The sequence below is a fragment of the Sander lucioperca genome, chromosome 19, assembly GCF_008315115.2.
Source record: "Sander lucioperca isolate FBNREF2018 chromosome 19, SLUC_FBN_1.2, whole genome shotgun sequence".
Classification (NCBI taxonomy): Eukaryota; Metazoa; Chordata; class Actinopteri; order Perciformes; family Percidae; genus Sander; species Sander lucioperca.
Window position 1 is genome coordinate 24,824,707 of NC_050191.1, and position 25,145 is coordinate 24,849,851.

The window sequence follows — 25,145 nt, forward strand, 5'->3', positions numbered from 1 at the left end:
ACCTCAGGATCCAGGAACGTAAAACAACAACAATGAGGCTAAGAGGTTGAGGCTCAGCTAAGGTAAGAACAATGAGGCTAAGAACAACGATGAGAGTATAAGAGACATTATGTGTGTTAGGCGCATGTACTATGGACACTTCGGTAGGCCTAGCCACAATTTCACGACAGGGAGATTTCCATGCAAGTAATTGAGATTTTAACTCAGCAGAGTTTGATTGTGTGAAGTAAACACGAACAAAGAAACGTGTTTCCGCCCAGTTTCGAACAGGGGACCTTTCGCGTGTGAGGCGAACGTGATAACCACTACACTACGGAAACTGATGAAAAGGGTTCTTTAGCATGTTCGTGGGGAAATGCACCAATCACACTTTACTGCAACTGCTCACAATGCCGTTTGACATGTTTATTTTTGACACATAGATATGTTAAACAGGATTCAGTCATAGCTGCTCTGTCATGGATATGAGTGACAGTGAATTTGTAGTAAATCTAAATGTTTCTACATATATTCACTGTAGCCTAAATGCTGGAATGGCGCCACCTAGCGAGTGCCATGCCAAATCTAGGGTTTGGGCAGTCCTCGTTAGTATAGTGGACAGTATCTCCGCCTGTCACGCGGAAGACCGGGGTCCGATTCCCCTACGGGGAGATTTATCTATCAGCTGCTAATTATTTACCAAGGCTACATCGACACTACTACGTTTGCCGGCGTAGTGTGGATTCGAGACTTAACCATAGCAAAAGATATGCGTTTTTAAGAAAAAAACTATCAGAGTCCATATAGTCCAAGAAAGACAAAAGTTTTACAGCAGCACTGAGCATGTTCCTGCTATCAAAGAGAGCTTTACAGTGACGATATGATCACCTACCTCAGGATCCAGGAACGTAGGAAGGAAGGAGGAACGTAAGACAGATCCAGGACCTTAAAACAACAACGAAGCTAAGAGGTTGAGGCTCATCTAAGATAAGAACAATGAGGCTAAGAACAACAATTAGCTAATAAGAATTACATGAACATTTTAATTTTTTTTTATTACAATATGCTCAATTATGTTATTTAAATATGTAGGAAGGAAGCAGGAATGTAAGACGGATCCAGGAACGTAAAACAACAACAATGAGGCTAAGAGGTTGAGGCTCAGCTAAGGTAAGAACAATGAGGCTAAGAACAACAATGAGAGTATAAGAATATACATAAACATTGAAATATTTTTTTATTAATATATGCTCAATTATGTTATTTAAATACTGATAAGAATTTGGAGAAAGAACAACAATGGCGAAAAGTAAGCCCAGGGATTTATTTGCTTGGACCAACCATGAGGTGGAACTGCTACTGAAAGGCATGTAAGCTTACCTTACCGATGAAACTCACTGACGTGTGTGTCTGCATTCGTTTCCAAAGTTCTCCGGTTCTGCCTGTACAGACTACAACGCAACCCTGCAGTTTTCAAACTTAAACGGGGTGATCAATGTTTCCAAATGTCTTTGTGTAAGGGTCGCGGAAATGCCGGAGTAGTGTGGATACAAGGCCTAAACATAGCAAAAGATATGCTTTTTTAAGGAAAACAGTATTAAAGTGGATATAGTCCAAGAAAGACAAAAGTTTTACAGCAGCATTGAGCATGTTCCTGCTATCAAAGAGAGCTTTAAAATGACGATATGATCACCTACCTCAGGATCCAGGAACGTAAAACAACAACAATGAGGCTAAGAGGTTGAGGCTCAGCTAAGGTAAGAACAATGAGGCTAAGAACAACAATGAGAGTATAAGAATTACATAAAATATTTTTTAATTACAATGTGCTCAAATATGTTATTTAATATAATGTTAAATAACATACTATGGACACTTCGGTAGGCCTAGCCACAATTTCACGACAGGGAGTTTTCCATGCAGGTTATTGAGATTTTAACTCAGCAGAGTTTGATTGTGCGAAGTAAACACGAACAAAGAAATGTGTTTCTGCCCAGTTTCGAACAGTGGACCTTAAGAATTACATAAACATTTAAATATTTTTTTATTAAAATATGCTCACTTATGTTATTTAAATACGTAGGAAGGAAGAAGGAACGTAAGACGGATCCAGGAACGTAAAACAACAACAATGAGGCTAAAAGGTTGAGGCTCAGCTAAGGTAAGAACAATGAGGCTAAGAACAACAATGAGAGTATAAGAATATACATAAACGTTGAAATATGTTTTTATTAATATATGCTCAATTATGTTATTTAAATACTGATAAGAATTTGGAGAAAGAACAACAATGGCGAAAAGTAAGCCCAGGGATTTATTTGCTTGGACCAACCATGAGGTGGAACTGCTACTGAAAGGCATGTAAGCTTACCTAACCGATGAAACTGACTGACGTGGGTGTCTGCATTCGTTTCCAAATTTCTCCGGTTCTGCCTGTACAAACTACAACGCATCCCTGCAGTTTTCAAACTTAAACGGGGTGAGCAATGTTTCCAAATGTCTTTGTGTAAGGGTCGCGGAAATGCCAGAGTAGTGTGGATACAAGGCCTAAACATAGCAAAAAATATGCTTTTTTAAGGAAAATGGTATTAAAGTGGATATAGTCCAAGAAAGACAAAAGTTTTACAGCAGCATTGAGCATGTTCCTGCTATCAAAGAGAGCTTTACAATGACGATATGATCACCTACCTCAGGATCCAGGAACTTAAAACAACAACAATGAGGCTAAGAGGTTGAGGCTCAGCTAAGGTAAGAACAATGAGGCTAAGAACAACAATTAGCTAATAAGAATTACGTAAACATTTAAATTTTTTTTTATTACAATATAATCAATTATGTGTGTTAGGCGCATGTACTATGGACACTTCGGTAGCCCTAGCCACAATTTCACGACAGGGAGATTTCCATGCAAGTAATTGAGATTTTAACTCAGCAGAGTTTGATTGTGTGAAGTAAACACGAACAAAGAAACGTGTTTCCGCCCAGTTTCGAACAGGGGACCTTTCGCGTGTGAGGCGAACGTGATAACCACTACACTACGGAAACTGATGAAAAGGGTTCTTTAGCATGTTCGTGGGGAAATGCACCAATCACACTTTACTGCAACTGCTCACAATGCCGTTTGACATGTTTATTTTTGACACATAGATATGTTAAACAGGATTCAGTCATAGCTGCTCTGTCATGGATATGAGTGACAGTGAATTTGTAGTAAATCTAAATGTTTCTACATATATTCACTGTAGCCTAAATGCTGGAATGGCGCCACCTAGCGAGTGCCATGCCAAATCTAGGGTTTGGGCAGTCCTCGTTAGTATAGTGGACAGTATCTCCGCCTGTCACGCGGAAGACCGGGGTCCGATTCCTCTACGGGGAGATTTATCTATCAGCTGCTAATTATTTACCAAGGCTACATCGACACTACTACGTTTGCCGGCGTAGTGTGGATTCGAGACTTAACCATAGCAAAAGATATGCGTTTTTAAGAAAAAAACTATCAGAGTCCATATAGTCCAAGAAAGACAAAAGTTTTACAGCAGCACTGAGCATGTTCCTGCTGTCAAAGAGAGCTTTACAGTGACGATATGATCACCTACCTCAGGATCCAGGAACGTAGGAAGGAAGGAGGAACGTAAGACATATCCAGGACCTTAAAACAACAACGAAGCTAAGAGGTTGAGGCTCATCTAAGATAAGAACAATGAGGCTAAGAACAACAATTAGCTAATAAGAATTACATGAACATTTTAATTTTTTTTTATTACAATATGCTCAATTATGTTATTTAAATACGTAGGAAGGAAGCAGGAATGTAAGACGGATCCAGGAACGTAAAACAACAACAATGAGGCTAAGAGGTTGAGGCTCAGCTAAGGTAAGAACAATGAGGCTAAGAACAACAATGACAGTATAAGAATATACATAAACATTGAAATATTTTTTTATTAATATATGCTCAATTATGTTATTTAAATACTGATAAGAATTTGGAGAAAGAACAACAATGGCGAAAAGTAAGCCCAGGGATTTATTTGCTTGGACCAACCATGAGGTGGAACTGCTACTGAAAGGCATGTAAGCTTACCTTACCGATGAAACTCACTGACGTGTGTGTCTGCATTCGTTTCCAAAGTTCTCCGGTTCTGCCTGTACAGACTACAACGCAACCCTGCAGTTTTCAAACTTAAACGGGGTGATCAATGTTTCCAAATGTCTTTGTGTAAGGGTCGCGGAAATGCCGGAGTAGTGTGGATACAAGGCCTAAACATAGCAAAAGACATGCTTTTTTAAGGAAAACAGTATTAAAGTGGATATAGTCCAAGAAAGACAAAAGTTTTACAGCAGCATTGAGCATGTTCCTGCTATCAAAGAGAGCTTTACAATGACGATATGATCACCTACCTCAGGATCCAGGAACGTAAAACAACAACAATGAGGCTAAGAGGTTGAGGCTCAGCTAAGGTAAGAACAATGAGGCTAAGAACAACAATGAGAGTATAAGAATTACATAAAATATTTTTTAATTACAATGTGCTCAAATATGTTATTTAATATAATGTTAAATAACATACTATGGACACTTCGGTAGGCCTAGCCACAATTTCACGACAGGGAGTTTTCCATGCAGGTTATTGAGATTTTAACTCAGCAGAGTTTGATTGTGCGAAGTAAACACGAACAAAGAAATGTGTTTCTGCCCAGTTTCGAACAGTGGACCTTAAGAATTACATAAACATTTAAATATTTTTTTATTAAAATATGCTCAATTATGTTATTTAAATACGTAGGAAGGAAGAAGGAACGTAAGACGGATCCAGGAACGTAAAATAACAACAATGAGGCTAAAAGGTTGAGGCTCAGCTAAGGTAAGAACAATGAGGCTAAGAACAACAATGAGAGTATAAGAATATACATAAACGTTGAAATATGTTTTTATTAATATATGCTCAATTATGTTATTTAAATACTGATAAGAATTTGGAGAAAGAACAACAATGGCGAAAAGTAAGCCCAGGGATTTATTTGCTTGGACCAACCATGAGGTGGAACTGCTACTGAAAGGCATGTAAGCTTACCTAACCGATGAAACTGACTGACGTGGGTGTCTGCATTCGTTTCCAAATTTCTCCGGTTCTGCCTGTACAAACTACAACGCATCCCTGCAGTTTTCAAACTTAAACGGGGTGAGCAATGTTTCCAAATGTCTTTGTGTAAGGGTCGCGGAAATGCCGGAGTAGTGTGGATACAAGGCCTAAACATAGCAAAAAATATGCTTTTTTAAGGAAAATGGTATTAAAGTGGATATAGTCCAAGAAAGACAAAAGTTTTACAGCAGCATTGAGCATGTTCCTGCTATCAAAGAGAGCTTTACAATGACGATATGATCACCTACCTCAGGATCCAGGAACTTAAAACAACAACAATGAGGCTAAGAGGTTGAGGCTCAGCTAAGGTAAGAACAATGAGGCTAAGAACAACAATGAGAGTATAAGAGACATTTTGTGTGTTAGGCGAATGTACTATGGACACTTCGGTAGGCCTAGCCACAATTTCACGACAGGGAGATTTCCATGCAAGTAATTGAGATTTTAACTCAACAGAGTTTGATTGTGTGAAGTAAACACGAACAAAGAAACGTGTTTCCGCCCAGTTTCGAACAGGGGACCTTTCGCGTGTGAGGCGAACGTGATAACCACTACACTACGGAAACTTATGAAAAGGGTTCTTTAGCATGTTCGTGGGGAAATGCACCAATCACATTTTACTGCAAATGTTCACAATGCCGTTTGACATGTTTATTTTTGACACATATATATGTTAAACAGGATTCAGTCATAGCTGCTCTGTCATGGATATGAGTGACAGTGAATTTGTAGTAAATCTAAATGTTTCTACATATATTCACTGGAGCCTAAATGCTGGAATGGCGCCACCTAGCGAGTGCCATGCCAAATCTAGGATTTGGGCAGTCCTCGTTAGTATAGTGGACAGTATCTCCGCCTGTCACGCGGTAGACCGGGGTCCGATTCCCCGACGGGGAGATTTATCTATCAGGTGCTAATTATTTACCAAGGCTACATCGACACTACTACGTTTGCCGGCGTAGTGTGGATACGAGACCTAACCATAGCAAAAGATATGCGTTTTTACGAAAAAAACTATCAGAGTCCATATAGTCCAAGAAAGACAAAAGTTTTACAGCAGCACTGAGCATGTTCCTGCTATCAAAGAGAGCTTTACAGTGACGATATGATCACCTACCTCAGGATCCAGGAACGTAGGAAGGAAGGAGGAACGTAAGACAGATCCAGGACCTTAAAACAACAACGAGGCTAAGAGGTTGAGGCTCATCTAAGGTAAGAACAATGAGGCTAAGAACAACAATTAGCTAATAAGAATTACATGAACATTTTAATTTTTTTTTATTACAATATGCTCAATTATGTTATTTAAATACGTAGGAAGGAAGCAGGAATGTAAGACGGATCCAGGAACGTAAAACAACAACAATGAGGCTAAGAGGTTGAGGCTCAGCTACGGTAAGAACAATGAGGCTAAGAACAACAATGAGAGTATAAGAATATACATAAACATTGAAATATTTTTTTATTAATATATGCTCAATTATGTTATTTAAATACTGATAAGAATTTGGAGAAAGAACAACAATGGCGAAAAGTAAGCCCAGGGATTTATTTGCTTGGACCAACCATGAGGTGGAACTGCTACTGAAAGGCATGTAAGCTTACCTTACCGATGAAACTCACTGACGTGTGTGTCTGCATTCGTTTCCAAAGTTCTCCGGTTCTGCCTGTACAGACTACAACGCAACCCTGCAGTTTTCAAACTTAAACGGGGTGATCAATGTTTCCAAATGTCTTTGTGTAAGGGTCGCGGAAATGCCGGAGTAGTGTGGATACAAGGCCTAAACATAGCAAAAGATATGCTTTTTTAAGGAAAACAGTATTAAAGTGGATATAGTCCAAGAAAGACAAAAGTTTTACAGCAGCATTGAGCATGTTCCTGCTATCAAAGAGAGCTTTACAATGACGATATGATCACCTACCTCAGGATCCAGGAACGTAAAACAACAACAATGAGGCTAAGAGGTTGAGGCTCAGCTAAGGTAAGAACAATGAGGCTAAGAACAACAATGAGAGTATAAGAATTACATAAAATATTTTTTAATTACAATGTGCTCAAATAGGTTATTTAATATAATGTTAAATAACATACTATGGACACTTCGGTAGGCCTAGCCACAATTTCACGACAGGGAGTTTTCCATGCAGGTTATTGAGATTTTAACTCAGCAGAGTTTGATTGTGCGAAGTAAACACGAACAAAGAAATGTGTTTCTGCCCAGTTTCGAACAGTGGACCTTAAGAATTACATAAACATTTAAATATTTTTTTATTAAAATATGCTCAATTATGTTATTTAAATACGTAGGAAGGAAGAAGGAACGTAAGACGGATCCAGGAACGTAAAACAACAACAATGAGGCTAAAAGGTTGAGGCTCAGCTAAGGTAAGAACAATGAGGCTAAGAACAACAATGAGAGTATAAGAATATACATAAACGTTGAAATATGTTTTTATTAATATATGCTCAATTATGTTATTTAAATACTGATAAGAATTTGGAGAAAGAACAACAATGGCGAAAAGTAAGCCCAGGGATTTATTTGCTTGGACCAACCATGAGGTGGAACTGCTACTGAAAGGCATGTAAGCTTACCTAACCGATGAAACTGACTGACGTGGGTGTCTGCATTCGTTTCCAAATTTCTCCGGTTCTGCCTGTACAAACTACAACGCATCCCTGCAGTTTTCAAACTTAAACGGGGTGAGCAATGTTTCCAAATGTCTTTGTGTAAGGGTTGCGGAAATGCCGGAGTAGTGTGGATACAAGGCCTAAACATAGCAAAAAATATGCTTTTTTAAGGAAAATGGTATTAAAGTGGATATAGTCCAAGAAAGACAAAAGTTTTACAGCAGCATTGAGCATGTTCCTGCTATCAAAGAGAGCTTTACAATGACGATATGATCACCTACCTCAGGATCCAGGAACTTAAAACAACAACAATGAGGCTAAGAGGTTGAGGCTCAGCTAAGGTAAGAACAATGAGGCTAAGAACAACAATGAGAGTATAAGAGACATTTTGTGTGTTAGGCGAATGTACTATGGACACTTCGGTAGGCCTAGCCACAATTTCACGACAGGGAGATTTCCATGCAAGTAATTGAGATTTTAACTCATCAGAGTTTGATTGTGTGAAGTAAACACGAACAAAGAAACGTGTTTCCGCCCAGTTTCGAACAGGGGACCTTTCGCGTGTGAGGCGAACGTGATAACCACTACACTACGGAAACTTATGAAAAGGGTTCTTTAGCATGTTCGTGGGGAAATGCACCAATCACATTTTACTGCAAATGTTCACAATGCCGTTTGACATGTTTATTTTTGACACATATATATGTTAAACAGGATTCAGTCATAGCTGCTCTGTCATGGATATGAGTGACAGTGAATTTGTAGTAAATCTAAATGTTTCTACATATATTCACTGGAGCCTAAATGCTGGAATGGCGCCACCTAGCGAGTGCCATGCCAAATCTAGGATTTGGGCAGTCCTCGTTAGTATAGTGGACAGTATCTCCGCCTGTCACGCGGTAGACCGGGGTCCGATTCCCCGACGGGGAGATTTATCTATCAGGTGCTAATTATTTACCAAGGCTACATCGACACTACTACGTTTGCCGGCGTAGTGTGGATACGAGACCTAACCATAGCAAAAGATATGCGTTTTTACGAAAAAAACTATCAGAGTCCATATAGTCCAAGAAAGACAAAAGTTTTACAGCAGCACTGAGCATGTTCCTGCTATCAAAGAGAGCTTTACAGTGATGATATGATCACCTACCTCAGGATCCAGGAACGTAGGAAGGAAGGAGGAACGTAAGACAGATCCAGGACCTTAAAACAACAACGAGGCTAAGAGGTTGAGGCTCATCTAAGGTAAGAACAATGAGGCTAAGAACAACAATTAGCTAATAAGAATTACGTAAACATTTAAATTTTTTTTTATTACAATATAATCAATTATGTGTGTTAGGCGCATGTACTATGGACACTTCGGTAGGCCTAGCCACAATTTCACGACAGGGAGATTTCCATGCAAGTAATTGAGATTTTAACTCAGCAGAGTTTGATTGTGTGAAGTAAACACGAACAAAGAAACATGTTTCCGCCCAGTTTTGAACAGGGGACCTTGCGCGTGTGAGGCAAACGTGATAACCACTACACTACGGAAACTGATGAAAAGGGTTCTTTAGCATGTTCGTGGGGAAATGCACCAATCACACTTTACTGCAACTGCTCACAATGCCGTTTGACATGTTTATTTTTGACACATATATATGTTAAACAGGATTCAGTCATAGCTGCTCTGTCATGGATATGAGTGACAGTGAATTTGTAGTAAATCTAAATGTTTCTACATATATTCACTGGAGCCTAAATGCTGGAATGGCGCCACCTAGCGAGTGCCATGCCAAATCTAGGATTTGGGCAGTCCTCGTTAGTATAGTGGACAGTATCTCCGCCTGTCACGCGGTAGACCGGGGTCCGATTCCCCGACGGGGAGATTTATCTATCAGGTGCCAATTATTTACCAAGGCTACATCGACACTACTACGTTTGCCGGCGTAGTGTGGATACGAGACCTAACCATAGCAAAAGATATGCGTTTTTACGAAAAAAACTATCAGAGTCCATATAGTCCAAGAAAGACAAAAGTTTTACAGCAGCACTGAGCATGTTCCTGCTATCAAAGAGAGCTTTACAGTGACGATATGATCACCTACCTCAGGATCCAGGAACGTAGGAAGGAAGGAGGAACGTAAGACAGATCCAGGACCTTGAAACAACAACGAGGCTAAGAGGTTGAGGCTCATCTAAGGTAAGAACAATGAGGCTAAGAACAACAATTAGCTAATAAGAATTACTTAAACACTTTAATTTTTTTTTATTACAATATAATCAATTATGTGTGTTAGGCAAATGTACTATGGACACTTCGGTAGGCCTAGCCACAATTTCACGACAGTGAGATTTCCATGCAAGCAATTGAGATTTTAACTCAGCAGAGTTTGATTGTGTGAAGTAAACACGAACAAAGAAACGTGTTTCCGCCCAGTTTCAAACAGGGGACCTTTCGCGTGTGAGGCGAACGTGATAACCACTACACTACGGAAACTGATGAAAAGGGTTCTTTAGCATGTTCGTGGGGAAGTGCACCAATCACACTTTACTGCAAATGTTCACAATGCCGTTTGACATGTTTATTTTTGACACATATATATGTTAAACAGGATTCAGTCATAGCTGCTCTGTCATGGATATGAGTGACAGTGAATTTGTAGTAAATCTAAATGTTTCTACATATATTCACTGTAGCCTAAATGCTGGAATGGCGCCACCTAGCGAGTGCCATGCCAAATCTAGGGTTTGGGCAGTCCTCGTTAGTATAGTGGACAGTATCTCCGCCTGTCACGCGGAAGACCGGGGTCCGATTCCCCTACGGGGAGATTTATCTATCAGCTGCTAATTATTTACCAAGGCTACATCGACACTACTACGTTTGCCGGCGTAGTGTGGATACGAGACCTAACCATAGCAAAAGATATGCGTTTTTAAGAAAAAAACTATCAGAGTCCATATAGTCCAAGAAAGACAAAAGTTTTACAGCAGCACTGAGCATGTTCCTGCTATCAAAGAGAGCTTTACAGTGACGATATGATCACCTACCTCAGGATCCAGGAACGTAGGAAGGAAGGAGGAACGTAAGACAGATCCAGGACCTTAAAACAACAACGAGGCTAAGAGGTTGAGGCTCATCTAAGGTAAGAACAATGAGGCTAAGAACAACAATTAGCTAATAAGAATTACGTAAACATTTAAATTTTTTTTTATTACAATATAATCAATTATGTGTGTTAGGCGCATGTACTATGGACACTTCGGTAGGCCTAGCCACAATTTCACGACAGGGAGATTTCCATGCAAGTAATTGAGATTTTAACTCAGCAGAGTTTGATTGTGTGAAGTAAACACGAACAAAGAAACGTGTTTCCGCCCAGTTTCGAACAGGGGACCTTTCGCGTGTGAGGCGAACGTGATAACCACTACACTACGGAAACTGATGAAAAGTGTTCTTTAGCATGTTCGTGGGGAAATGCACCAATCACACTTTACTGCAACTGCTCACAATGCCGTTTGACATGTTTATTTTTGACACATAGATATGTTAAACAGGATTCAGTCATAGCTGCTCTGTCATGGATATGAGTGACAGTGAATTTGTAGTAAATCTAAATGTTTCTACATATATTCACTGTAGCCTAAATGCTGGAATGGCGCCACCTAGCGAGTGCCATGCCAAATCTAGGATTCGGGCAGTCCTCGTTAGTATAGTGGACAGTTTCTCCGCCTGTCATGCGGAAGACCGGGGTCCGATTCCCCGACGGGGAGATTTATCTATCAGCTGCTAATTATTTACCAAGGCTACATCGACACTACTACGTTTGCCGGCGTAGTGTGGATACGAGACCTAACCATAGCAAAAGATATGCGTTTTTAAGAAAAAAACTATCAGAGTCCATATAGTCCAAGAAAGACAAAAGTTTTACAGCAGCATTGAGCATGTTCCTGCTATCAAAGAGAGCTTTACAGTGACGATATGATCACCTACCTCAGGATCCAGGAACGTAGGAAGGAAGGAGGAACGTAAGACAGATCCAGGACCTTAAAACAACAACGAAGCTAAGAGGTTGAGGCTCATCTAAGATAAGAACAATGAGGCTAAGAACAACAATTAGCTAATAAGAATTACATGAACATTTTAATTTTTTTTTATTACAATATGCTCAATTATGTTATTTAAATACGTAGGAAGGAAGCAGGAATGTAAGACGGATCCAGGAACGTAAAACAACAACAATGAGGCTAAGAGGTTGAGGCTCAGCTAAGGTAAGAACAATGAGGCTAAGAACAACAATGAGAGTATAAGAATATACATAAACATTGAAATATTTTTTTATTAATATATGCTCAATTATGTTATTTAAATACTGATAAGAATTTGGAGAAAGAACAACAATGGCGAAAAGTAAGCCCAGGGATTTATTTGCTTGGACCAACCATGAGGTGGAACTGCTACTGAAAGGCATGTAAGCTTACCTAACCGATGAAACTGACTGACGTGGGTGTCTGCATTCGTTTCCAAAGTTCTCCGGTTCTGCCTGTACAGACTACAACGCAACCCTGCAGTTTTCAAACTTAAACGGGGTGATCAATGTTTCCAAATGTCTTTGTGTAAGGGTCGCGGAAATGCCGGAGTCGTGTGGATACAAGGCCTAAACATAGCAAAAGATATGCTTTTTTAAGGAAAACAGTATTAAAGTGGATATAGTCCAAGAAAGACAAAAGTTTTACAGCAGCATTGAGCATGTTCCTGCTATCAAAGAGAGCTTTACAATGACGATATGATCACCTACCTCAGGATCCAGGAACGTAAAACAACAACAATGAGGCTAAGAGGTTGAGGCTCAGCTAAGGTAAGAACAATGAGGCTAAGAACAACAATGAGAGTATAAGAATTACATAAAATATTTTTTAATTACAAATGTGCTCAAATATGTTATTTAATATAATGTTAAATAACATACTATGGACACTTCGGTAGGCCTAGCCACAATTTCACGACAGGGAGTTTTCCATGCAGGTTATTGAGATTTTAACTCAGCAGAGTTTGATTGTGCGAAGTAAACACGAACAAAGAAATGTGTTTCTGCCCAGTTTCGAACAGGGGACCTTAAGAATTACATAAACATTTAAATATTTTTTTATTAAAATATGCTCAATTATGTTATTTAAATACGTAGGAAGGAAGAAGGAACGTAAGACGGATCCAGGAACGTAAAACAACAACAATGAGGCTAAAAGGTTGAGGCTCAGCTAAAGTAAGAACAATGAGGCTAAGAACAACAATGAGAGTATAAGAATATACATAAACGTTGAAATATTTTTTTATTAATATATGCTCAATTATGTTATTTAAATACTGATAAGAATTTGGAGAAAGAACAACAATGGCGAAAAGTAAGCCCAGGGATTCATTTGCTTGGACCAACCATGAGGTGGAACTGCTACTGAAAGGCATGTAAGCTTACCTAACCGATGAAACTGACTGACGTGGGTGTCTGCATTCGTTTCCAAATTTCTCCGGTTCTGCCTGTACAAACTACAACGCATCCCTGCAGTTTTCAAACTTAAACGGGGTGAGCAATGTTTCCAAATGTCTTTGTGTAAGGGTTGCGGAAATGCCGGAGTAGTGTGGATACAAGGCCTAAACATAGCAAAAAATATGCTTTTTTAAGGAAAATGGTATTAAAGTGGATATAGTCCAAGAAAGACAAAAGTTTTACAGCAGCATTGAGCATGTTCCTGCTATCAAAGAGAGCTTTACAATGACGATATGATCACCTACCTCAGGATCCAGGAACTTAAAACAACAACAATGAGGCTAAGAGGTTGAGGCTCAGCTAAGGTAAGAACAATGAGGCTAAGAACAACAATTAGAGTATAAGAATTACATAAACATTTAAATATTTTTTTATAACAATATGCTCAATTATGTTATTTAAATACGTAGGAAGGAAGCAGGAACGTAAGACGGATCCAGGAACGTAAAATAACACCAATGAGGCTAAGAGGTTGAGGCTCAGCTAAGGTAAGAACAATGAGGCTAAGAACAACAATGAGAGTATAAGAGACATTTTGTGTGTTAGGCGAATGTACTATGGACACTTCGGTAGGCCTAGCCACAATTTCACGACAGGGAGATTTCCATGCAAGTAATTGAGATTTTAACTCAGCAGAGTTTGATTGTGTGAAGTAAACACGAACAAAGAAACGTGTTTCCGCCCAGTTTCGAACAGGGGACCTTTCGCGTGTGAGGCAAACGTGATAACCACTACACTACGGAAACTGATGAAAAGGGTTCTTTAGCATGTTCGTGGGGAAATGCACCAATCACATTTTACTGCAAATGTTCACAATGCCGTTTGACATGTTTATTTTTGACACATATATATGTTAAACAGGATTCAGTCATAGCTGCTCTGTCATGGATATGAGTGACAGTGAATTTGTAGTAAATCTAAATGTTTCTACATATATTCACTGTAGCCTAAATGCTGGAATGGCGCCACCTAGTGAGTGCCATGCCAAATCTAGGGTTTGGGCAGTCCTCGTTAGTATAGTGGACAGTATCTCCGCCTGTCACGCGGAAGACCGGGGTCCGATTCCCCGACGGGGAGATTTATCTATCAGCTGCTAATTATTTACCAAGGCTACATCGACACCACTACGTTTGCCGGCGTAGTGTGGATACGAGACCTAACCATAGCAAAAGATATGCGTTTTTAAGAAAAAAACTATCAGAGTCCATATAGTCCAAGAAAGACAAAAGTTTTACAGCAGCACTGAGCATGTTCCTGCTATCAAAGAGAGCTTTACAGTGACGATATGATCACCTACCTCAGGATCCAGGAACGTAGGAAGGAAGGAGGAACGTAAGACAGATCTAGGACCTTAAAACCATAGCAACAGATATGCAGTGGATGGTGGAATGTAGCGCCTGGTCCAGCATCCCATGGACAGAAACGCTCTCCTGATGGCGACCTCAGCTGGAGATGCCCACCCAAAGTGCTCTGCCGCCATCTGCAGGCAAATCACTCCCTGCATTTCTACAAACTGGATTTACATGCGCAGCCAAAAACTGTTCAGACGTGCTTCCATTTTAAAGTTTAAATACGCCTCTCATCAACACACCCTTAGTTTTTACAAGGTAAGGAGGGAGAAGGACAAAAGACAGCAAGTGACAACGCTACAGTGATGGAAGAAGCCACCCTCTGTTTTAGTAACAAGGCTCTATTTAAGCACCGACAGCCACCCTCTGTTTTAGTAACAAGGCTCTGTTTCAGCACCAGGGACAGGTCCCCTCTGTTTTAGTAACAAGGCTCTGTTTCAGCACCACGGACAGGTCTCCTCTGTTTTATTAACAAGGCTGTTTCAGCATCACGGACAGGTCCCCTCTGTTTTAGTAACAAGGCTCTGTTTTAGCACCATGGACAGGTCCCCTCTGTTTTATTAACAAGGCTCTGTTTCAGAACCATGGACAGGTCCCCTCTGTTTTATTAACAAGGCTCTGTTTCAGCACCACGGACAGGTCACCTCTGTTTTATTAACAAGGCTCTGTTTCAGAACCATGGACAGGTCCCCCTCTGTTTTAGTAATAATAATAACATTGTATAACTACCTCTCAGATGATCACAGGTGAGTCCCTTACCTTCTGCAGCGTCCTGACAGGCTGAGAGACAGAGAGAGGCTAAGAGACAGAGAAAGAGAGAGACAGAGAGAAAGTGAGACAGAGAGAGAGAGACATGACCTATTGGAAAGACTACTAACTACTAAACGTCAAAGAAAAATGGATTGTTACCTAGCCCTAAACCGAGTACACAGTAGCTGAATACTTGAGCACCATACATGACCACAGACTCAGAGAGAGTCTGAGCAGGTACAGGCTGAGTGGACACAGTCTGGCTGTTGAAACCGGCCGCCACAGACAGACCTGGCTGCCTCGAGAGGAGAGGCTGTGTCATCTCTGTCCACAGAGCAACACTTCCTGCTTCAATGTAGCACATATACTGACATCAGAACTCAGTTCTTTATGAAAATGAAATGTAAACTCCCAGATTGACAAAAATGCAACATCTACTTGGAGAAAATAGTGTGAGCGCTGTAGAAGCAGCGAGATATGTGAGTGCATGTCACAGCCTGAGAGACAACCAGCACAACAACATCCAACATCTGTAGTTCATCTCCCCACAGTTTACTCTGTCGTTGTACATGGGGCACACGCTCTACCAGGCGGGCTAGCCAGGCACCCCTATTTACGAATACGAAAAACTTTATTGTCCACAAATGTGAAAATGTTTCTTTGGTTTCACCAAGAATACAAGAGAGACAGGACATTACAAACAGTACATAGTCAAGACGGCAAGACAGCCATGTGTAAAAAACTGTACCGCATATATAACGCGACGAATAAGACCGCTGTGATGTCACCAGAATAGACATGTCACTGAAAAACATTTCTGTAAACCCAAGAATCTGAAATTGTCTTTTATGCTATTCCATCAGATGTTAAAGTACTGCTGTCATCTAAAGATTTTAGTTCAACCTACACCATAATGTGACCTTTGAATTCAGATCCCTTTCTAAGTACACAAACTTAATAAATAATAAGAAAGGGCTACAATCAGTGGAGCCGCTCTGCCAGTCTTATATCAGTATGGCTCATGGGCTATTTGTTAATGATGTAACTGGCAAATACAGGTTAAAAGTTTACCCTCTTTGTTCCTTCAGTCATACAACTATAACACACTTATTTTGTGACTGTACCTTTGGTTGAACATTTTTTGTACCTCCTCAACTCCACCTTATCCTCTATACAAAAGGAACAACTGCATTTCATTCAACTGCAATCCTGTACAAAACCATGAACCTTTATAAACTATAAAATCACATCCACTGAGCATACAAATCTTTGTTACATTTTGTGGAATAGTACACCTAATGTGAAATCGGTGAAATCAAGTTGATTGTAAATTATGTTTTCAAAATCTGACCATGTTAGTTCAATTGGTCTGGTCTTTTGCATTTGATCTATTTAACCAGTAGAGGGCAGCAAATGCTAAACCCTGAAAGACCAATGCCATTGAAAGTGAAAGTCTGCCATCTCGGAAAAAATTGCAATTTAAATGACCAGATCATGTGAGATATAGGCTATATTACAGATATACATCTGAATTTTAAATCGTGTCACTCTGGAACTCATGGGGGTGGCAGTAGGTCAGTCCATAGGGAGTTGGGTTAGGAACCGGAGGTTTAATTTAACATAGGGGTGTACTTACTTACGTATTTTAAGGAAGAACATGTATTTATTTATGATACATTATTCATTCACAAAGAAAATTGGTTTTCTCAGAGGTTGGATTTTTTCAATTAAGGCATTAAGATCAATTTCCAAAAGATTATTTTTGTATTCCTCCTTTTAGTCAACTGTAGCAGGGGTTCCAATGCTCATGAGCAGCACTGTAAGCCCTGCTGGAGTATAGTCTGGCTACACTGCGTATCAATTCTGGGATAGGGGGAAAAAAACGCTCTGGCTTGTTTGTATTTCTTTAAACCAATCACAACCACCTTGTGCGGCGCTAAGCCCTGGTTGCAGTGACGCTGCCCTTGCAAAAATAGATAGCAGAGATAGCAGATGGGGAGGGACATCCGCCGTGTGAAAGGTGCGCCAGCTGTCAGGCTTTATCCCAGCAATGTACAGCCACTGAGTCATACTAATAAATAGGCTACTGATTTCTAAGATTGTATGGCAGAAATGTGCTGTGTTTATCAGTCAAGACCTCTGTGTGCCAGTTTCTCTCAACAGACAGATTTACCCCTGTCACACATGCACACACACACACGCACACACACACACACACACACACACACACACACACACACACACACACACACACACACACATATACACACACAGGCATGCACGCACGCACGCATGCACGCACATGCTCACAAACAAACAAGCAGAATTAATCTGGATTTGGTGGGTGGAAGATTGCTGCACTTGATGGAGAGCCAACCTCATGACATTACATAAAGCTTTTTTTTTTTTCCCTGACTCTCTTCATTAGAGGTTAATCTATACAGACACCAACTGTTAGATGATCATATGGCCCAGACGGGTCAAAATCAAAAACCATCATTTTTTAAAGCAGTGTTGCAGTGCGCTTAGTCATTATTACAGGATATGAGAAGCAGTTAAAGTTGACGATCATAATGTTAGTAGCTTGAGAGATAAATGAGCTGACAGAGCAACGAAGAGAAAGAGAAGTCTCCACTGTGAATGTGATGCATGACAAAAAAAAAACATGTATCTGTAACATTTAAGGAAGTTTTGCTTTTATTCCTTTTATTATCACCAAAAGCTGTGTTACTGTTAGTGTTGTTACTACAGGTTACTTTTACCAATGTTGCTTTTCAAAGACTGATATTCATACCAATATTTATAAATACAAAATAAAAACAATTTCCATGTTCATGTTCAGGATTTTAGCTATAATTCCTACAGTATAAAAGCCTCTGAAACAGGTTTTAGACCATCATGATACAACCCTAACCCTAACCCATTCTCCATTACATGATATGATTAAAACCCAGACTAAAGAAACCCGTAAAGGAATAATAGTTCAACACTTTGGGAAATATGCATATTCACTCTCTTTATGAGAGCGATGTAAGAAGATTGCTAGCAATACAAAGCTGGAGTCAGGATTTGGTTAGCCTACCTTAGCATTAATACTGGACGCAGGGAAAACAACTAGCCAGACTCTGTCCAAAGTTCAAAAATACACCTGCCAATACCTATAAATCTGAATAATTAACACCCCTTTGTAGTTTTAAGGGGCATTCAATGCAAACCATATTGGGACCACTATTGGCAACCATCAATCGTCCATCAACTATCCATCTGCCCAGTGCTTTTGTGTAGTGCTCTATAGGCTATAGCGTGGGTTTCCAGACCAAACCTGGCAACCTTAATAACCTCACCTAATGACAGGTCCTGGGCTGTTGTTTGTTGCTGTTTTCTGCAAAAGAAGCACTGATTAGCCTGCCCAGCACCAAACAGCAGACAGACACAGTTAGAGACTTGCTGGTGAACATAGTGGAGCATTTAGCAGCTGAAGTGCCAAATATTTTTCTCAGGAGTTGGTGGAGACTGGACCAGAGCTAAAAGGAGAGTGAATATTGGACCTACATTCACTGGGTGGCTTGTATCATGTGGACGCGCCGACAGTGTTGTTGACATTACTTAGAATTCCTCATGGGGCCAGCAGAAACTACGCACTATAGCTTTAACCACATTCACTTTATAAGATAGATAATATGTCTCAGCTGTGTCACAGTTGTGGAGTTCTTCTGCCCCCATGTAGGCACAAAAATGATTACAATTACGGTGATGCATTTTTTGAGAGAAACATGGATGCAAGATACATTTGAGGTAATTGAATGCAAATATAATGGATACAGTGCTTTGTTGACCACGCAAAAGGTTTCTTTACACTCACACAACAGACTCCGCAACCATGCAACTGTCATATTAGGAATCTTCTTTATCGCTACCTAAACATAACATGGGGGAAGAGCTGCCACCTGATGTCTAATCATTTCAATGAATTGTATTGCTTGTTTGCGTCTCACTGTGTGTGCTCCCTCTGAATTTGAAATTTAAAAAAGACTGATAAACTGTTGAATAATTCTCTCCGAGCCAAATCATTTCAGATCCATTGCCCCTCTCTCCTTTGTTCCAGCGTCTACAAGTTATGTCCACAACACTGATTAGATGTGTTAAGTCCTTTGGGTAACTCATTCGGGTGTGTGTGTGTGTGTGTGTGTGTGTGTGCAACAGATTCTCATTCCTATCTCATAAAATACAGACGCTTGGTCAGGTGCCTTTGTCGTTGTTATTGATGCTAAAAGTCTCCTTTAGCGTCATATAACACGCTTTATCTAAACACGCTTTAACTATTGGCGTCCCTTTTGACGTAGTTATGTTAAGGAAAAGGTTGTGGGTGGGCTTACGTTTCCGTGACACACGGGAAGAACGGGACGGTTGGGTTTAGGAAAAGAAGAAAGCAACTTTAGGAAATGTGACATGCGGGGCACAAACCCCGGTCTCCTGGGTGAAAGTCCTGTGTTTGACCCATCCACCACCCCAACCAAACTCCCTACGCGGAATTTCAGCCTTAAGGCTGTTTTATACTTCTACGTAAAATGGTAGGTACGTGGAGACACGAACCTACGCCGGAACCTATGCTGTAGCCGTGCACCTAAAAATGTAACTACACATCGCGGTGACGCACGTCGCTTGGCCGTGGCTTGGTAGCGTTGCATTTCCCCCTACTCTTTCCTGGTTCTCCTTCTCCATAAACAACATGAAATCAAGGAGAGGGTTAACTTTTCCTGCTCCAGATTTCCCACCGTGGTAAGAAAGAACAGGGGAGACACTTTGTTTCTCTCTAGAGTCACAACTTGCTCTGAAGCTAATCGCCATCACTCTCTGACTTTTTCCCTCGCTCTATCACCCACTCCCCACACACACACACACACATGCCGGCTCGATGCACACACCAGCGCACAAGTATAAACATCAGGCCACTTACGTAGGCTACGGCGAAAGCTCTGCTTGGAGCCTCCGCAGAACCATAAAACAGCCTTTACCAACTACTCGCTACCGTAGTCACTCTTACTGTTACGTCATCTACAAATGACAAATTAACAGTAGCCTACTTTACAAGTCAGCAGTTTGGTTGTGACATTGAGAAGGCTAATTTTTCTCTGTTGCACGGGCGCTGCACGTCGCCACAGAGGTAGAGGTCAACTGAAATTTGAGGTTAGAAATCCTCTGCTCTGCTGAAGTGTTCTTAAAGTGATGGTTCAGAGTAATTTCACCCTAGGCTGCTTTGCACCTTGACCTCGAGCTTTTTTCCCTTGTTATAACGTCGGTCGAGTTAGCGTTATCAGCTGGTTAGCTTAGTGCAGGCGCTAATGGATCCACGTTTGTATCTCGTAAATTACCCCACTAATAATGCCCGGAATGATACTAAACTTCTACAGTAGTACAAATAGTTTCTGTACTTATAAAACAAGGCATTTGGAAGTTTGTAACTACACCAGAAGTATATTTAAATAACACTTGCCTGATGGACACTCCTCTCGGCTGCTATTGCGCTATCGCGCGAGATCCCGCAAAATCACGCACAGAGCACAACATCTATTGCTTTAAACCGCAGCCGGGATATATACAACTGTTAAGGCACCAAAACGACTAGTTAGAGTTAAAAAAAGATTGTGGTTTCCATTAAAACACAGATCCCCTTAAAGGGTAACTACTGTTTTTTTCAACCTTCAACCCTATTTTCCTATGTTTTTGCGTCTAAGTGACTGATGGGAACATTAGTCCAGTATTAAGCAAGATGGCTGCAGTCGGCAGCGGCAAAACAAGCTACAATGTGAGTTAATAGGGCAATTGTCCAGCTTGTATTTACCTTCACAAAAGTGCTCGTTTTGCCACTGACAGGCTCAGATTAGTGAGTGTGAGTGTGAGTCTGACAACATTATGGAAAGGATTCAGAGACAGACCTTTAAAACCTCTTTGAGACCTTTCTGTTGAACCAGAAACAGCTCTGAAGTCGCTAGCACTAAACCCACTCAGACTCCTTCTCCTTTCTTGTCACACTACTTTTACCAAGGCCAAGAATAACCTTTTACATTCAATGAATGAATGAATGAGTGTGTGTGTGTGTGTGAATGAACACAAATTAACTTCAGCAGGAGACAGTAAAATGTAGGACAGAATAAACTCATGTCAAGGTCCACTTACAAGGCTCAGGCTTACATGAGAGGACTGTGTAACTTTCTGTCTTTAGGGTGCACCTGCAGAGATATAGAGGTATTGAATGATTTATTGTAAGTGCTGACTCCTTGTGACTTAAAGACATGATAGCTCTTGTGACAGTCCAGCCACATAAGGAGTCCAGCTGAGATGCTCTTGTCTCCTTTGATTTAGTAGTGTCGGTCCTGGTCAGGGCTGGATTCTCATCATCCACTACCTGTTGGCTCAGATTGCCCCCTAGACCTGCTGCACCTCCCTCGCTCTAGCCTACTCCTCACTGATAAGATGTTGCGCTCTGCACCGGAGGATCCTCACCACTGATATCGGATGTTGTATGTAGTGGTTAGAGTTTAAATTTAGATATAAACTCCGGTGAGTAAAGCACATTAGAAGTTACGATCCCCCACATGTTCTCAGTGACAGACGTTCCACACTTAGGTCGGATAAGAATAAGATAAGAAGCCTTTATTGTCATTATATTACAATATATACAACAAAATTACGAGTGGCCTTCCCAGCGGTGCTTGAAAGAAAACTATATTGCACAAATCCACGTATATAACACTTGCACAAGTTCCTTTTGTCAGTCAGGAAACATCACTACAGACCCTTCACATCCTGGACACAACCTGCTCCATTTTCGCCCCTCTGGTAGGCGCTAAAGATCACCATACGCCAACACTACCAGACACAACAGTTTCTCCCCACAGGCCGTCACTATGATGAACGGTTAACAGTCTGTTGTGTCAGGAAAATGTATTAATGCCTTTGTCAGATTTTCCCTGCAAAGTCACGAAATTATTTTTGGCAGACAATAACACATTCTAAGGGGTCACAGATTTCGTTGTAACACCAGAAAAGCCTGTGTTTGAGTATCCATCCAGGTAAAAGGTAGCAGGAGATTTATTTATATATGCCTAATTGTATTTTCAGTCAGGCTTTCAACAGATGGAGACAATTGAGGGATTGTTAGTGATTCAAAACCAACCCTGAATTGGCCCTGTTCCTCCAAGACAGGTATGTAATATGTCTATTTCATCCATAAAATAACTTTACAGCGTGTAATGTGGTTGTACATCAGAAGCCTACATGAAATTATGTCCCCGTTGCATTTAGCGCCCAGTTTTTATTTCTTTTCTGTCCGTGTTTGTGTAAGCTTACTATTTACTTTTTGTCCCCCTGTACTTGTGTAAAGCGTCCTTGGGTTTCATTAAAGGCGCTATATAACTGACTTGCATTGCCTCCGCGGTCCGTCTGGTGCGACTTGCTTGCAGTTCTAGTTATTATTACGTTGGTTGCTCCAACAAACTCTTGGTAACGCTTTGGCTTGTGACAGCTAGGAACGATCTTTACGACAGCAGGTGTGGAAAAAACACAGGGGCCGCTAGAATCAACACAAAGTGAAAGTTCTTCGTAGCTGCTTTAAATACTCACTGTTCTTTAACTTTCTTTATGTTAATATCATCACTATTAAGGCTGTCAAAATGAACACGGCCGTAATATATACTATATATACTATATTATAATATATTAATATATTGGCCGTATGTCTATTTCTGTGTATGTACTGTACATTGAGAGCAACAAAAAGCCAGAGCCAAATTCCTTGTATGTGTTATATAAGCTGATTCTGATTGTGATTTGATCAAGACTGTCAGTTGAAAGCTCTGTGGCCATTGAGTGGACATCTTTTTGTCCCACATACAATTTCCAGAGTCAAGAATAATCTGCTATGTTTACAACAACAAGATGCATTTTCTAGATATTATGTTTTTTGTTTTCCAATATCTTCCAGAAGCTTCAAAATATTTTTTCTAGTAATATAGTGACTTCTCATAGTTACAACGTTATCCTCAGATCAGCATAACTGTTTTTTCACAAAACAATTTTATTTTACTTATTACTTGAAATCTCTGTTTGTTTTCTTACTCTCCATCATTGAGAATAAAGGAATTGAATTGCTCATACAGTATACTTTTACCACTATTAGTGTTGAACAATTGAAACATATTTTGAGCGATGTTAGAGAATGGGGAATTACTTCAATTGCATTACACCTACTTTATAATGGCAGGATGTTTGTGGCTGGCACATAGAGCACCATCCAGAGGCTCTATGGATGCACATCATGCAGCAAAAGCGCAGCCATGCTGATAGAGGGCAAAGGTCACTGAACTATATAGCATACTCATGACTCCTGTGGGTTTTGACTTTGCAGGAGTGAGTTTTTACCCCCTTAGCATCTGTATATGACTAGAACAATTGACTGCAAGGGTTTAAGTGCGTGGTGGGCACACATGCAGAATAACTGGATTGCACTTGATGTGGTGTGACATGAGTCAGTGGTTAAGCGTCCCTTTGTTGCTTTGCGATGTGATCTTGAGATTTGACGTTCGTTTTGCACAGTGGTTGGTTCGAAACGATGATGTAGAGTGTTTTGCAGTCAACGGCTCAGATATAGTTAATATTGTATAACAGTACCATGATACTCTGCTGTTTTAGCACTGTTCAATAGAATAAAACGTATCCACAGACAATGGGCAAGTGAGCCTTTGTCTGTACCAAATGAATGTTTGGTGCACTAAAAGACGAAGAAATATCCCCCTTTTATTTATTATTTTAATATCTTCTTTTTTTCTATATGGTGTCACAAACCAGCTCAAAAAGAGTGGAGTCCAAACAGGTTCAAGTGCCAATGAAAGGTTTATTGATAAATAAGCATGATAACTAATTACAAAAACATGAGGTGTGGTGAGTAAATAGGATCAGTGGTGTGTATGGATGAGTGAGGAATGTATGGATGCATGTTAACTGCAACAGAAGTGTCAAAACGAACCCAAAGCCAGGAGATGTGGATCTAGGAGACAGAACAACACAATACAACACAAGACATGGCATGGCTGTATAAGTCATTTCTCATAGCCTTGGGTGAGGCCTAGATTGAGGCCTACCCAGGTGTCAGCCCATTAGCCAATTAATGCTGCGTTCTAGACACAATTTTTAGCCTGTAAGTTACAACTTCAAGTCACGACTCATGACTTGGTAGCGTTCCAGGCAGAGTCACAACAAGTCATCATCCAGGTAAACTGTGATTGAGTGAAAGTCGGTTTAGTTACGTTTATGTACAGCAGATTTGTGCGTCTGATGATAAAAATAATGATATTTGGCACACCGTCAAAGCTAGCTAGCTAGCTAAACATTGTGCCGTTGGCAGGCTTCAGGTTAGGCTACCTAACGTTAACGTTAGCTAGCGGCTACCTAATGTTGATGTTTGCTAGCGCTAATTGATACTAGCGATCATAGGCGGAGTTTGACATTCGAGCCAAGGGGGGGAAAAAAAAAAAAAAAAAAACTCATTGTAGAAGCTGAGACCTGGCCTACCAATTGGGGAACACAGCACGAGCACATATGGATAAAACAAACATGCTAAATAAACATATATGTTTATTTTTAAAGAAGATTTTAAATTACATTCTAACAATTTAACAATTCGCCCTTATGAAATCCAATCGCGGCACGGCTGTCTTGGAATGCGATAGACAGATGTGGCGGAATGCCCCGACCCTTAAAT

General features: G+C 40.4%; 8 non-coding genes across 8 annotated transcripts; all 8 read right to left on the bottom strand.

Annotated features, from left to right (window-relative positions):
- Positions 1-247: 247 nt before the first annotated feature.
- On the bottom strand, positions 248-320 carry trnav-cac. Its single transcript has one exon. It is a non-coding gene; the product is annotated as a tRNA-Val (tRNA).
- A 2,631-nt stretch (positions 321-2,951) lies between these two features.
- Positions 2,952-3,024, bottom strand: trnav-cac. Its single transcript has one exon. It is a non-coding gene; the product is annotated as a tRNA-Val (tRNA).
- Positions 3,025-5,616: 2,592 nt separating this feature from the next.
- trnav-cac lies at positions 5,617-5,689 on the bottom strand. Its single transcript has one exon. It is a non-coding gene; the product is annotated as a tRNA-Val (tRNA).
- A 2,592-nt stretch (positions 5,690-8,281) lies between these two features.
- On the bottom strand, positions 8,282-8,354 carry trnav-cac. The gene has a single exon. It is a non-coding gene; the product is annotated as a tRNA-Val (tRNA).
- An 870-nt stretch (positions 8,355-9,224) lies between these two features.
- Positions 9,225-9,297, bottom strand: trnav-cac. The gene has a single exon. It is a non-coding gene; the product is annotated as a tRNA-Val (tRNA).
- Positions 9,298-10,167: 870 nt separating this feature from the next.
- trnav-cac lies at positions 10,168-10,240 on the bottom strand. Its single transcript has one exon. It is a non-coding gene; the product is annotated as a tRNA-Val (tRNA).
- Positions 10,241-11,110: 870 nt separating this feature from the next.
- trnav-cac lies at positions 11,111-11,183 on the bottom strand. Its single transcript has one exon. It is a non-coding gene; the product is annotated as a tRNA-Val (tRNA).
- Positions 11,184-13,959: 2,776 nt separating this feature from the next.
- On the bottom strand, positions 13,960-14,032 carry trnav-cac. The gene has a single exon. It is a non-coding gene; the product is annotated as a tRNA-Val (tRNA).
- Between the last annotated feature and the right edge of the window lie 11,113 nt (positions 14,033-25,145).